The following is a 15,828-nucleotide window of genomic DNA, read 5'->3' as shown; positions in this document are numbered from 1 at the left end:
CTTTGAAACACTCCAACACAGGGTGCTGCTTGACCAAGGACTTGCTTTCCTGCTACATATTGGCAAGCAGGCTACGAAGAGATCCAGAGGTCTGTAGCACCTTCTGGAAGCAGGAAGCTACCAATGGTAACACTAACAGCTCAAGTCTCCTCTTGACTGTCCCGAATTATGAGTGACTGAGTTGTGCTGAGGTATCAGAGATGCAGGAGAAAGCATAAAGGGAGGTCGTAGTCAAACTGACCAGGGTAGTTTGATTGGCTCAGATTCTTCCCACAGGACTCCAGGTGCTCCATGCAGCTTGGCATGGCTCGAGAGCAGGGCTGGGGGAATTCCACGTTTCTCCAAGTAGCCCTACTCCCCTTGCTTCCCCTTGCTGCCTCAGGGCAGCAATCCTTCCATTTGCTTGTAAAAAACATACTGTGAAAGAGCAAAGAACAGCCAAGGTGCTGCCTGGGAAAGGGCTCCAAAGACGCCAGCAAAGCCAGAGAGGTGAGAGCACACAGAGCTGCTGTGGGCCAAGGGGCACCCTTGATGCAGAGAAGCAAAATGTTTTGTCAACAGTTTTTGTTGTTTACTGAGTGTCTATTAGGTACCTACTAAGCACTGACACCTGTTTTGATGCAAAAGAGGCAGAGATATAAATCCATGCAGAGGAAAAAAAGCTTCTTTCTCCAATAACTACATACTTATAAGCTGACAAAATAAATTAATAAATAAAGCATTTTATTTATCCTGCAGCCTGGGGACACAGCCCGAGGGCTGCTCCGCGGGCTGTGAGCGAGTGTACCAGGAAAGGCTCCGGGCTGCACTGCTGCTCTCGGCACAAAAACATCCCTGCTCCGCGCCAGAGAGCGCAGGCACCGGCCCGTTAACTCCTTTATCACAAGGGTATTAATCATATACAGAGGACAGATCAATGTACAAGTGACACTGTCACTGAACAAGTGACACAGATACAATGTACAATACACAAGCGACAAGTTGCCTAATGGACTTGACCATAAAAATGCACCAGTCCATGTCATTCAGAGATTATCTCAACAAAAAAAAAAAAAAAAAAAAAAAAAAGCCTCATTTCAGTGGGTGAGCACTCAAGGTGTGTCAGACTAAATAGCTTTTCATAATTCATTAATTGTAGTGACAACATGTTTCTCTCCATTACATTCAAACCTCTGCTTCCAGAGCAGACTCATCAGATCATCATTAATGACTACAAGGTTTATGAAATATCTGCGTATGCAACCAGAGTACAGGCTGTACTGTCAATATAGCCTAAATATACTTGCTTCAGCACTTGCCTTTTTCACACAGTTAAGTCTGTTTTCAGAATAAACAGCTCTAAGATTCCTGCCCACAAAGACTTTCAGACGGGGAAAAAAAATGATACTTCTATAAAGTGATCCCACCATTACAGCAGGGCTCATTTAAAGAATTGTACTAAGTTCTGCTGCTCCAGAAGTAGTTTTGGGGCTGTCCCCACTCTGAGACATTCCTTTCTTATCCACAAGTTGAATAATTGGTTCTCTTGAGAATGCATCCAGTACAGCTGGTTTTCAGGAAGGCCCTCTGACACCTAACACACCTCCATACAACTGAGCTTGGTTAGTCTAAGCAGAGACTACAACGCTTATAAAGAACAGGGGGAGGTCAAGCTCAGGACACCAGAAGTAAAGATCAAAATCTGCTCGCACAGAAGTAATTGGAATTTTTATGACCAAGTTATGTGGGAGCAGGTAAAAGAGGCAGTGACGTCAGCAGGAAGTAGGAGGATGTGTTTCTAGGATTACAGTGTTTTCTTCTGAATGATCTTCTACTTACGGCTTTTGGAATATGGCTTCCTTTTTTTTTGGGGGGGGGGGGGGGGGCAGCTTAAAGTTTCAGTCTCCTCCTAAAATCTGTACCAGAGTAACACAGAGCAACATGAGAACATGAGCCCAGGCAAGTCCAGGTCTCAAGAGAAAAGAGAAAAAAACAAGTGCTGGGCTGCAACTGGAGGGCACGTTTGCTTCTTTCTTCTTCCTCTATTGGCAACTACAAGATGAACATTCACTTTACTAGAAGTGATTTTGATGCTTCCACTAATTCCACATCTTCTCTTGTTTAACGTAACTTAAATATACTGCTTTTAATGGGCAGATTAATGCACTGACTTGCAACATATAACGATACATCACGTAAAGATGTAAAAACCTCATCTTACTCCATTTGACGAGCTCCAGTCCTACTTGACTGTTTCTCATCATCATAACTCCAAATATGAGTGCATCATGCACAGCCACAAAGAAAACATGCCTGATGTGACCCTGTCAAGAACTGCTTGTGCTTCCAGGAAGGCTAGATTTTCCAGAAAGGCTGTATCACCCCTACTCAATGGACAGGGATATTCATTTTGTCTAGAATTATACCAAATATGGGAATAAGCAGCCAGTGTTCTTCTGCTTCCTCTCATGTGTTCCTAGAGCGAATCAAAGATAAAAACACAAAGTAAGCTACAGGAAGAAACCACTGCTGGTCATGAACTTATTCTGCATATTGAGATCAGCTCTCTGTGGACTGGGTGTGCCTGTATTTCAGTCATAAAGAGCTCTGGAATAATAATAGTTCCACTTAAATAGGAACTAGAAGTCCTATTTAACACTAGAGAAAAACAAAACAAAAAGCACTCTACAGGATCGTATTCATGGAAGTTGCTCCTGAAAAATGTCAGTTACCCAACTGACTTCAGGTTCAGTATTTTTTACTATWAAATTGGTCTATACACGGAACTATGCCATCTACATGAAATCACYGTTCTCCACTTCTACATGGTGCTTCAAATTCAGCCACTTTGTAGTCTCAGAAAAGGTTCAAGGAGTTTTTAAAATTACCACAGATTCCTGCAATGGAGGTCAAGGTCAATGAAAGCTCGTGATGCTCGGTAGGTGCACACTGCCTGAGGACAGCTTGGAACCAGAACAGTTTCATCTCTTCCATTACTGTGTGTCCTTCCACTCACACAAGCAGAAACCCAACAGCTGATATCGACTGTTCTATCAACTGCAGAGCATCACAGAAGCTGATTAACTGCTATGCAAAGTAAGCACCAAATGGGACAAATTATTTTCTCCGCTAGAGGACTGAATCCAAATCCAGTCCTCTAGCGCTTTGTAGGTGCAAATTATGCAGTGCTGTAAGACAGTAACAGCTGCAGACAAATATCTGGAAACTGCTGAAGAGTCCAAACCAACGTTCTAGTTACTGGAAGTGGTTGGTTGAGACTCCAGGGAACCCAACGTGCACCCCGAGGCCTGCGTGTTGGATACGCTCACATTATCTGCTGCCCTCACGCTGCTCAGGCGCTCCAGCAATTTCCCTTGCTGCACTCCAGGCATCTCCCCAGCCTCTCTCATCTGAAAATTCATCATGCCTTGAACTCTGCGGTTACAACTCAAGGGAGAGAAACAAAGTAAACGCAACCCAACTGAGGAACAAAAGCAGGGGACCTCTCCTAGAGTGAAGTCATTTTCCCTCTCCTGATACAGCTCTGGTTCAAGTGGAACTCAAGCGTTTGTTTATTAAGGCCAAACGCTGAATCAGATCTCCATGGGAGTACCGGAGGTCACGCCACCATCTCCATTTGTCACAAAAAACAGCGGATTTCTCCTCCTCCTCCCAAATGTGTGAAGGTTAATTCCAGTGACTGCAACTCCAGCTGAAGAGCTGCCATCGTATGAACCCACGGGACCCACCAAGTCCCCACTACCGCACTGGGAGCAGAAATGATCCTCCTCACACAGGTTCTGCCTGCCAGGAGGGAAGAGACGCTTCGCCAAGGCAAGAGCCATCACAGAGCAGGGAAGGGGCTCTCCACATGCAGTCAGTTCAGGCTCAGCTTGAATCCAGCTTAGGTGCTTCAGCCTCAGCAGCTTTAAGCAACTCCTCGTAGATACTGCCAGGCCCCAACCTGCTCATATCTACTGCTTGTAGATACTGCCACCACTCCAACCATCAACTGCAAACATGTCACCTTACCCCAGCCTCTTCAGTTCTTGCAGGTTACACACACAGCACCAGGATACKCTCTGAAACCGACAACACAGCTAAGTTGTGTTGCCCTGAGAAAGTTGTTTTGATTTTTCCAGTGCAAAGATCAGATTTTTTTTTCTTTCTTGTAGGAGCCTTTGGTTTGCTGAATCTAGCAATTATTGACCAATATAGCAGCTTCCAGCGTATACTTAAAGCTGGGGGGGAGCACTGAAAAAGGCCAAGCCCTAGAGACAGGACTGAGCATAAGGCACAATTTTAAGTGGAAAGTAGTAAGCTGAAGTAATTCTGGGCTTACTGGGACTAAGTCTGCATTTGATTTGTACAAGCAAATATCTTTTGGTGGATTAAAGCAATTTAGAGCTCAGGAACAACAACAAAAATAAAGAATTATTGAGAAGTTTCAGCAGGATATTAAATGGTATGTGGAATAAAAGATATATGTAATAAAATCATACACTGTAAGTCAGAATAGTTTCACAGTAACCAGAATTTTAAGGCAGACTATGCTACGAATGATGTCAGAAGTTTCAACCAAAGTACTGTGTGTGGTCTGTAACTTGCTTCCATAAAATCAAAACATAGCATCAAGAATCAACCTAAGAGTTACAGAACTAAATACAAGGGGCAGAATCCAAAAGTGAATACCACTAATTAATTTATCCTTTAATTAACTAGTCCTGCATCATTAGAGCTTTCTGAAACTTCACCTTTCCCCACCAGTGCTCAGATTCAGGATTTTATGAGTGCCAATACCAAGGCATACAGAGGAAACACATGCACAGCTCATTTCCCTTGGCTTCTTCAGCATAAAGATACTGCAAAACTATTTCACAATTCAGACCAAGAGCACAAGCATCAGGTTACCAAGAAATGTCCTTTAAGATTACGTTTGTGAAGGAATACCCCTTCAATGTGGCTCTCCAGCATTGCTTTCACTTAGCAGACTTGTTTTCACTTGGCAAAGGGATTATTTTCCAGTTCGCAACACAAAACATCTGCAGATAAGGTAGTCAAAAACTCCAAGTGATCAAAAGGTGTTCAGTGCACGCCAGAAGAATCGCAGCAGCTCAGAGCCCCACACAACAGAACATGAACTCTGTAAATATTTACTATAGCTTCATAAATCTTTGTTTTGGCTTTTTTTTGAACCCAAACTCCCCAAAGTGGTAGTAACTTCATACCAAAACAGCTATTAGAGTGCACAGGAGTTCTAGCCCCAGAGTATTAAATGTCTTTAAAAGCATTGGCAGCATTTGTTACAAGAAATTTAAATAACCCATGTCTCAGCTTTATACGTCTTTCCAAAGTCAGGAACAGCATGGGGCTGAGGGGGCCCCACAACGCTGATCAGAGGCTCTGCACGGGCTTGCACCCGTCCCGGCGGAAGGGCAAGAGCAAGACAAGAGCAGACAAATCCATGACTACTACTTGGCACTCRAAGTGTTTTACTGATAAAGTCATCCTAATTTCCACCTTTCTGTATTCCTGCTACTAGTAAGATGCAATTCAAAGTACAGGAAGACCTAAGTCACTGTAAAAATCACAGTGAGCGCTGGTGAACTGCCTAGAATTTAAAGCCTTGCAAATGTACTGCAGTGGCCAAGTGCAGCAGACCGCCCCAGGTTGGGATCAAATATCTGGCAGCAACAGCCATGAGCATGAAAGACTTCCAGTCTGGAGGAAGCCTTGCCAGGATGGGGATGCCATGTTTCGGCAATGACATCAGGCTGCATTGTTCAGACTTGAACGTGGCTTCAATGCTTAAATTAGACAAGGATGAGGGGAGGGAACTGGTTGGAGACTCAGGCTCAGCTGATGGAGGTGACTCAGTGAGTGACTCTGAGCTGGCAAAGAGAAACTCCTTCACGTTTCCTGCACAGACACAAGTGCGGCGAGTCACTGCGAGACTGTGGCTCCTGTTGGATGGATGGCAAAGATAAAAATACCCCCTCATTTAGAAGTCAGATTGCTGAAAAAAGAAGTATCAAAATAGCTTCTAGAAGAGCGTGCTTTTGCTACTGTGACTTGTGTTGGGGTTTTTCAAAAAGGCGGAAGAAACACCCATTGTGGCAGCACCCCGGGGTCTGCTCGGCTGCTGCTCCCTGCAGCCRCGCGGCGGCTTCCCTTGGGGCACGGGGCAGGAGGGCAGAGCAGGGGCCACATTTGCAGCCCCTTCTGCACCTCCAGATGGGCACTGATATGAACCAGCTGCAGCCTCTGCCACCCAAACCCACGTGCGGGAGCTGAACACAATTTTAATAATTGCTTTAAAAGGTAGCTCCTTAGATTGCTATAGATTCTCTTCAATGTGCTTTCCAAAAGCATCTCAAGACACTCTTGAGTCATGTTCTTCTAACCACCAATATTTGTTTCCTTGTTAGTTCTCCCACTGGCTTCCTGTTTAATAATAAGAAGAAAATCAAGTTTTAAATAAATAATTTGAGAAATATAATTAACGGTTTATGTACCTAATTGCTCAGGAGTTTTAAAAGCAATTACACTTTTTCTGTGTTACTTCAAGAGGCCATTCCCATCTAACCAACTCACAAGGCTTTTTAGATTAAATAATCTCAAACCCAGATATACCTTTTTCTGCACAATGAGTCAGTAACTCCAGGGTCATTTACTCATTTATATGAGATGCATTTAATAAAAGTCAGTAACTCTAAGGCCATTTACTCATTTGCATGACATATATTTAATAAATATAAAGAAATTAAAACCTGCAAGGTTCAGTGTATGTGAGTACTTCACCCCTAGCGGCCTTTCCCCAGTGGGGGGATTTGGCAAAGGGCACGAGCCAATGCCAGGGAAGGTTCCTGCCTCCAGAACGGGAGGAAGGCTGGGAGGCGAGGATGAGCGAGGAGAGTGAGAACACCGCAGCTTCGGGGCAGGGCACAGGACAGGTGGCCCCAGGCTGGGGTGGCTGTCAGCGGCGCCCTGGCCRGTACCACGGCCGCTCTGGGGATGTTCAGCAGCAGCCCCTGGCCCGGAGCCCCTTGTGGGCAACAGCGCCCAGGAGAGCAGCTCAACCCCGGCACCAAAGGCAGGAGTGACGGGACCTTAACGGGACCTTCCCTGGGAGCTCTGCCCTCATACGCCAGTATAAGCCCTTCTTGCATGTACCCAAAATAAGACTTTAGTTGGGCAGTCCRGAGGCTGGGAGCAGCTTCACTTGGAAGGTTAACTACAGAGTAAGGCGGCGCTTCCTTGCCAAAGCCGACGCTTGGCAATTCCTGTGTTTGCACAGGCACTGGACTGTTTTCCACATACTTATTTCAGCAAGATATATGTATACATGCTCTTTCCAGTTCTGAGGCTTGCTGCTTTGATTTTCTCCCAGAACAAGAGCAGTCTGAATTAGGTGCGAGAACCCTTCCCACCATAGCTCTCTCTGCTCCCCTGTCCCAGTGCTCCAAACCCAGCTCCTGGGGGCACAGGCCGGGGTCGGCCCTCGCAGAGGATCTGTAGGAATCTCAACAGGGAAGCAGATTGATTTGTAAGCCACATACTGTGGCAGCGACCAGAAGGAAAGAGCAAGCAAAACACAACCAGAGGGCTGACAGAGTAAGGCCGATTGCAGACTCGGCTGCCTGGTTATTTTCCCACTGACAGCCAGTCACTGGCTGCAATCCCCTTGGCCCTARGAAACCTGCTTTAACCTCCATCTCTCCCCGCTATGTACCCATGCTCTCAGACTAGACAGTAAGATGGGGGCAAATCATCCCCCCTTTCAAGGCAGAAAAGTGACTCTGCAGACTACTACAGACACTATTACCCCAATTCCCGCACCACAAGGTGGGTAAGTACAGAAAAAAAGATAGCAACTCTGAAAGACAAATTTTGTGGGGAAAACACTGCTGATGTACACACACACACGCACCATTACCAGCCCAGCTCCTCTCACCTCCTACCTGCCTGCATCAGGCTTGCTGCAGGGTGCTGTAATGGGCCAGACAGTCAGGAACTGCTCTGAAAGTGCACACTAGCCAGACAAAAAAACAGCCAAGCACCCAGTGCAAACTTAAAAACAAAACACACCAACTATGAGTCATTAGTTGTGGTATTGAACATGCTACCGTGTTTCATTTTATTTCATGTATCAGCCAGATAGGAACAATATAGAGCTGGCGGATTTTTCCATGCGTGCACCTCCAGCCGTAATGCAAAGCACATGCTCTATCCTCCCCACTTGGCAGCGTGAACGGTTGTAGCTAATGCTGCTGTCTGCACCACCAGACACACACGCTCCCTTCCAACACAGAAGCAGAGTCCTGCCTGGAAGCTTCTCACAGGGARGAGACCTGTGGCAGCACTATGAAGACCCAATTCTCTGCACATTTATATAGTCAGTGTACATATCCCGAAGTCTAGAGAGCACTTTCAGGCTAACCAACCCATTTCTAGACTTTCGTGGGCACTGACCTGATGATATGAAACAGCACAGAACTACTGGGGAAAAAAAAAAGTGCCTTTTCCAATCAAACCAGTTTGCTGACCTTCTTCCTTAAAGAGGATATAAATCAGGAAGCCACCCAATAAATACACCAGGTCAAATACACATACACACTGCAGCAGTACAGAAAAACCCTTAGCACTGAAACGCTGGCTAAAGCAACATAGGAACACATGTTTCTGCTTGACACGAGTGAACTTGATGACTTTGGCTTGTTTGGCGACTGGTAAGTTACAGCAGCTTTCCATGATCCTGCTTTTCTATCGAAGCTCTTCCTTCTTGCTCTTCCCAATCACAAACCAGCAACACAGAGCAGAAATTACACCAAAGCAGGCAAAACAGATCAGCGATTGTTTTGTTTTCCTTAAAGGGGCTTCTGGCTCAGTGAGCGCAACAGGACAAGGCTGGCTCAAGGCCACTTTCCAGTGCTCTGCTCCACGAGACCACGGGTACCACCAAGGCTGGGGTGCTCAAAGTGGCCACAGGGGCCCTGCCCTGGGCCTGGCAGTGCCCACAGGGAGCACAGAGCTCCTGCACATGCTGCTTCTCCCCCTTGGAGACCTAAGGAGCCAGGATAAAACCTCAGTCAGCTCTCTCACTGCATGGAGCCCATAGAGAACTACAGCGAAGTTTCGGGACATTAACACTGTGATTCATGCTCCTAGCAGCCTTTGTAAACACAGGCACTCCTGTCAGCTCTGGGTTGTAAAATGCTACCTTGTAATGATTATCAGACAGTGCATTAGCAAGTAAAGTTCGCTGTGAAAGGTTTGGGTTTGTTTCGAAATCAGCAATCTTCCCTGGTGGCCACTGCCATTCTAATTTGCTTAAAAATAAGCTGAAAAAAAAAAAAGAGCTTCCATCACCTTGAAATATTACATAGCTCAAGAATACTAAGGCTTACAGCTTTAGAAGAACTTCAGCTTTACTAGAACTTGATAACTTATTCAGTTAAACATTACAAAAGACCAGTTTTGACATGCCAAGTTCTTGATTTTGAGTAGCTATTTTTCTTTTTTTTTTTTTCCACCCTTAAAAATCCTTGGGAAAATACTTCTCTCTTTGGATGATAAGCTCAAGGAGGAAAAGCCTCTTTTCCCCTCATTTGCTACATCAATCACTCAGCTCTTTGCTGCACCCTGCAAGACTTCTCCCTTGCTGGAGGGCAGGGGCTTGCCCCGGGGTGGCAGGTACAGCAGGGCAGGCGGCACCAACTGCTGTGGGGCCCACGGGCACAAACCACCCAACACAGCACACACGGTGACTACAGGCAGTAACTGCCACAGACAGAGCAGTTTGCACATGCACCCGACAGGGAGGCACAGCCCTCGCCTGTGGGCCACAGGTGTCTCCACCCCAGCAAACAGCAGGGAGCAAAGGTTCCGTTAAAGGCTGATTAGAGGCACCCGGTTCAACAATCACCTCCCACCATGTCCCAGCTCCTTGGCACAGGGCTGGTGGGATTCGCTGCCCCCCAGGTGCAGGCAATTTAGGTCCTACTCGCCCTGGCACAGCTCCTGCTCAACAAGGAGCAGCTTGGCACAAACCTGCTTCTCAGATCTCAGTTGCTGCTGGGACAGGGACATCCTCTAAACTACATCACATATGAGAAACCCAATTCAACTCCCCCATACAGCCAGTAAACCAGAGCTCTGGATGCACACGCACGAGGTCAGCAAGGCTACAAGGGGAATGAGGTGGAATCTCCCTGCGAGCCGGAGCTCCGGGCACTGAGACACAGCTTCAGACGCAGGTTTTGAAGAGCTGCTCCTCTGCAGGCCCCAGCCCAGCTTCTCACTAGCCGGCACTCTGCACCAAACTCTTACACAACGTTACCAAAACCAACCTTGCAACAGGCAGTTACCATCATTGTTTGGAGCACTTTAGCATGAAGGCTATTATTATTCGGCAACAGCTAATTAATAACAATTAGCTGGGTTCACCTGTTAAACCTCATTCTTCCCTACGGTCACCATAGCCCCGACGCGCCCGCGTGACCCCGCCCCCCTCGGCGGAGCGGCCGGCACCTCGGGGACCCCAACCTCGGTTTAGCGCCGCCCGTGACCCGCTGCGCTACCGCGGGGCGCAAAGGGGCAGAACGACCCCGGCCCCCACGCGCGAGCGCCCGTCACGGGCCCGCCCCGGGGAGGCGGCGCGCTGCCCCGCCGCCCCGCCTCGCTCCGGCGGCGCCCGCTTCCCAGCCAGAGTCACAAAGAGGTTAAAAAAAAAAAAAAAAAAAAAAAAAAAAAAAAAAGCTTTGAAAAGGTAAAAAAAGAACTTTTTTTAAAGGAAGGAGCCCCCGGCAGCGCTGCTCCCACCGCCCCAGCCCGCGCCGCCCCGTTCCTACCATGGCGACCCCGCTGCGCTGCCCGCCGCTCCGCTCAGACTCGCCGGCGCCCGGCACGGACGGAGCGCGCCCGGCCGCCCTCCCGTCCCGTCCTGCCCCGTCCCTCCCGCGCGCGCTCCCGCGGGGCTGGGCGCGCTCCCGACGGGGCGGGGCGCGGGAGCGCCGCCGGGGCGGGAGACAGCGGCTGCCCCGCGCGGGAGCCGTGTCCATAAATGGAGAAGTCGCCCGGTGCAGCCAATGGGCGCGCGCCGCCGCCGCGCGTCACTGCGAGGGAATCCCGCGGCGCGGCTCCCGCCGGCGGAAACTCCCGCGTCCCGCGCGGCCAGGGGCCGCCCGTCGCACCCCTCCGCCTCGGCGGGGACTCGGGCGGGGGGCACAAAGGGGCCGACCAAGCACAGCCAGGTGCTGTGCAGGCCCCGGGCCTGCTCAAGAACCTTCCTCCCGCCCTTGGCTTCGCTGCGTTTCTAAGCGCCACTTCAGAGTATGAACATAAACTAGATGCTAATAACGTAACCAGCTTGCAAACAGTCCCCTAATCATATGTCAATGCTGCTTCCATACCACTTTGAAAAGCACCCTCTGTTAGTACCATTTTGCAGCCAGCCACGTCGTTTTTAGTTAATCATAGATTAAAAAGCATGGTACTGAAAAAGGAAAAAAAAAAAAAGTTTATACAGAACACAGAACGTATGCACTCAGGCAATTTCTATTTATAAGCAAAACAGAGACTCACTTCCAGAAGGAGCAGCTGTTGGCAATGGGCAGGGTGCCGCTGGGCTCCCTGTGCAGCCAAGGCTGGGCAGCTGGACACAGGCACCCTCCCTAGCCGACCCCCAGCTGCCCAGCACGTTAACCAGCAAACATTAAACTTGACTCCTAACATATTACAAACTCAGACCACCGAGGTGTGTTCAGTACAGGCATGAGGCAATACTTAACCCTACCTGGGCTTCTCTTCAGCCTTGCTGCTGGGTGAAAGGGAAGAGCTGCTTGGGTCTGCTGCATGCTTCCCTGGAGAGCAAAGCATCCTCCACAGGTCAGCGGGACCACAGGAAGCCAGGTGCTACCTGGCATCAGCATGAGCAGAGGGAAATGCTGCCATTGAGAAGGTAGCTGGGTGGTAAATGCAACCTGCAACTGCTCCTGAAGCAAAAATACACATGATGGTGCTTGAAGCAAGCACAGGTTCACGGGAACTGAGTTTCACACTTTGATTCCTGACAGGAGATAAGAGCAGTTTTAATGAACCAGGACAGAAATAGCCTGCCTAGTATTTCCTTTGAATGGGAAAATGTTACACACATTTAAGAGACAAAGATAAATGGTGAAGAACAACAACCTGTAAGCAACAACAGAGTACACACAGAATTGACATAAGAAATAGCATTTAAACAGATTTTACATAATTTTACTTGTGGGTCTTATCTGACTTAATGGCCAAGTTAATTTTCTTAAGATGCATACACGTGCATGTTCATATATATACAAACACCTTCCTAACAATTTGTGAAAAAAGAGGAAAAAAAAAAGTGGTGGACAGCATAGTTCACCAGGATCTCACTAGAGCACTAAAACCATGTTCGTATCAGAAGCCTGATTGAAAAAATGAGTGCTAAGCTCCCTGCATTTCACATGTGCTGCTGGGATCCACCTACTCCAGACACAGTAGAAAACAACTTGCAATAAAAATTTTGGAGCTGAGGGCATCTGTGTTCTCCTTCTGCACTAACCTTTACTACACACCGTGTGTACCAGGCACAGTCTAACTCACAATAAACTCTTTTCATGCTTTTAAACACAGTGGCTTAATTCTGCTCATTTGAAGGATCAGCATGTGATTCCCAAGCCGCCTATACGAAGGGAGCAGCAGTTACTCAACACCCCGAGCCGGGCTGCAGCGGGGCAGGCTCAGCAGCCGTTTTAGGGTGCTGGCAGCACCCCGGGCTCCTCGTCCCGGTTGACCCGGAGCAGGCAGCACCCGGTAGTGCTGCAGGGAGAGGCCGCTGTCCCTACACGGTAGGGGAGCCTCCGGCACCGTGTCCTGGCACCCACCTGCGTTTGGCAGATTTGGAAACATCTGAAGCCCAAATGGCCTTTGGAAAACCTCTCCAAAGCCCTGGGAACAGCACGGCTTTCCCTTGGCCATGCTCGAAAGATTCTGTTGTGCCTTCAGAAAGGAATAATTCTTATGAGGAATTGATGAATTTGGAAAAGATTAGAAAAATTAAACGGGCACTGCCATGTTTCCTAATTGGTTAAAACTGACCATTTTTTTTTTTTTGCACTACTGCTTTTTCTCCTGTTACAGAAATATATTTAGAGTAAGTTTTTGAAACCACACAATTGTGTGCTGTTAATTAGAATCATATAATTTAATTGATACCTGAAAGCCACTAAAATAAGGCTTATTACCTTTAATAAAACATGAGACTTTTACTTGGAAAACCACACAGTCTGGTATTTCTTAGAAAGATGAAGCATTTGGGTCACAAAAAAAAAAAAAAAAGAATAGTACAGAATTAAGCAAACCTCAGACATAAGAGAGCTCAACGAGTTTAATTTTTTCTCCAGCTACAGCCCAACACATAACAGTAAGGTTGGAGTTCCCAAGGCCAGCGTAAATCAGGAAGGGCTCTGCAAGGAACTGGTGACCCAGGAACTTTGTCTCCTCTATTCCTACAACTTTAAGCCACATAGCATCAATCAGCAAAAATACAAGTGTTGCATTATTTTTCTGACAGGGAGATTTACTGAAACGCTATAGAAATGTTACGATCAAAACTTCACGTTACCAAAGCAACCTGATATAACATTGCTAACGTCACATATGGTCACTATAGTGACTGTATAGTCACCAACTAATGCTAGCCCTACCTTGTGTGGGACTGGATCATCTGCTGAGGCCCCCTCCAACTGAAATTACTTCTATAACTCTGTGATTCCTTAAAACCAGGTTCTACTCACAAGTGAAACATTTGAGCACTCCACAATAAGTTATTGTTAACGCTGTTCCCTATGGGGAACTGTCTTCCCTATGAAGACCATCCAAAATCATCTTTAAGGAAGAAAAAAAGAAACTCCAAAACTGTTCACTATTGACTACACTGAAGCTATAATTACATAAAATCCAACTCTTTAGTACCACATGTCTTTTACATAAAATACCTTTAATCAGTTTCCTTAAAGTACATACTTCCCTAGCACTGGAGGCCAATGCTGCCAGGCCAGGCTGGACACAGGATTTCTAGCAAGATCCCCCCACCTGAATTTGCCTTCTTTATGTGTTAGAGATGATCAGGTGGCAGCTGTATCTGTAGCAGCTGCAGTCTTTGCACACCAGAAACCCATTAAAATCAAGGTAAATGAAGGCAAATACATGATCCTAGAGAACCATATGTATACTGCAAGCTTGTTAAGTCTCAGTCTTGCAAACACCTACACACAAGAAAGCACCAAGTACCTGGGCAGTTTGTTAGCAAGAACAGTTGCTACACAAGGGAATGAGGACGACACAGGTGCAGGAAGTCAGTGGAGATATCTGCAGCACCAGAGCAAACTCCTCTGTGCCGTGGGAGCATCAGCCTGGCTCCACAGCGCTGGGAGCTGCCCGGATCCCGGCAAACGAGCAACGTGGATGAAGCAGAGTTCGCGCAGCGCACATGGCTAGGCTGGGTGCTCTGGGCAAGGCTGGGCTCTCTGCAGAGCTACACAGGTTCAGAGGCACATGTAAGGCCAAACTTCTCCCACCTGAGGCTAGTCAAGCCCAGGCACCTGCACAGGCTGGGCTGCCTCTGCCCTGGGGTGTTTTCCAGACCAGCCTGGATAAGATCCTGGGCAACCTCCTCTGCGCAGCCTCCTCCATCCTTGCAGGCAATCCCGCCCTGAGCAGAGCACAGCCCTGCAGAGCCCCTGCCTGCCCGAACCACCCCCGAGGCTCCCTCAGTCACTGCCCCTTGGGAAGGCGCCCGTGGCACTTGTTATCTCTAGCCTGGTCACGTAATGCTGCGGGCACTGCGTTAAAACGAGCAGGTCAGTCAGAGGTCGGGCTCCTGCCGCGGCATTGCGGGCGCTTTGCAGGCCCAGCCCTGCCCCTCCGCGACACCCAGCCCCCATGGTGGCATTTCAGGAGCTGTCACAGGCGACTGGCTGTTCCAGAGGCTGCGCAGGGAGTCTGATCCCTGTTTACTCAAGGTGTCATAGCAAAGTCCGAGGAACAACACCAGCAGGAAACCTGGGGCACACCTCGGGGGCCCCAGAGGACCCCCCCTGGACCCTGCTTTTCCAGCCAAACTTCCTCCTCGCTCGTGTGCCTTTGCCGGGCAAAGGGAGGGCGCATCTCGGCTGGGATGCGAAGTTGGACGGAGCTAAAGGCGGGAGCGGGTCTGGAACCGCTGCCGGGCCCGGCCGGCGGTGCCGACGGCGGCGCCCGCGGCCGCTCCGCGCGCGACCTGCTCGTGGCCGAGCGCTCCCGCGACGGCGACTTCTGCTCCGGGGGACAGCGGCGCGCTCAGCGCGGGGCCGGGGGCGGCCCCCGTCGCTTCCCGTGCCGTGCGGAGCCGTGCCATGCCGTCCTGCGGCCCTCACCAGCGCCATGCGGGCGGCGGGGCCGGCGGCCGCGCTCCGCTCCGCCCTGCGCGCCCAGGGTCCTGCGGGACACCGCGGATCGGGGGGCGTGGGGGGTGCAGCCCCCCAGCACCTCCCTGTGCCCCCTATAGCCCTCCGGCCCCCTTACCGCACCGCAGCACCCCAGGACACCCCTGGACACCCCTGCGCCCTGCAGTGGCCCCTACAGTCCCAGGGCACCCCAACATCTTGCAGCAGCCCCAGTGCAGCCCAAAAAACACCTCAGGGTATGCAGTACCCCCCGAACACCCCAGGACCCTCCAGCACCCCCAGCACCCCCCAGCACTGCCTGGACACCCTCAAAGCCCCCTAAACAACCCAGCACCCTCCAGCGCCCCAGTACCCCCCGGCACTGCCCGAACACCCCCGAACTCCC

The sequence above is a fragment of the Nothoprocta perdicaria genome, unplaced genomic scaffold (genome assembly GCF_003342845.1).
Source record: "Nothoprocta perdicaria isolate Ctin4 unplaced genomic scaffold, notPer1 scaffold_41, whole genome shotgun sequence".
NCBI lineage: Eukaryota > Metazoa > Chordata > Aves > Tinamiformes > Tinamidae > Nothoprocta > Nothoprocta perdicaria.
The sequence above is the reverse complement of the archived record's forward strand: the minus strand, read 5'-3'. Positions refer to the sequence as shown.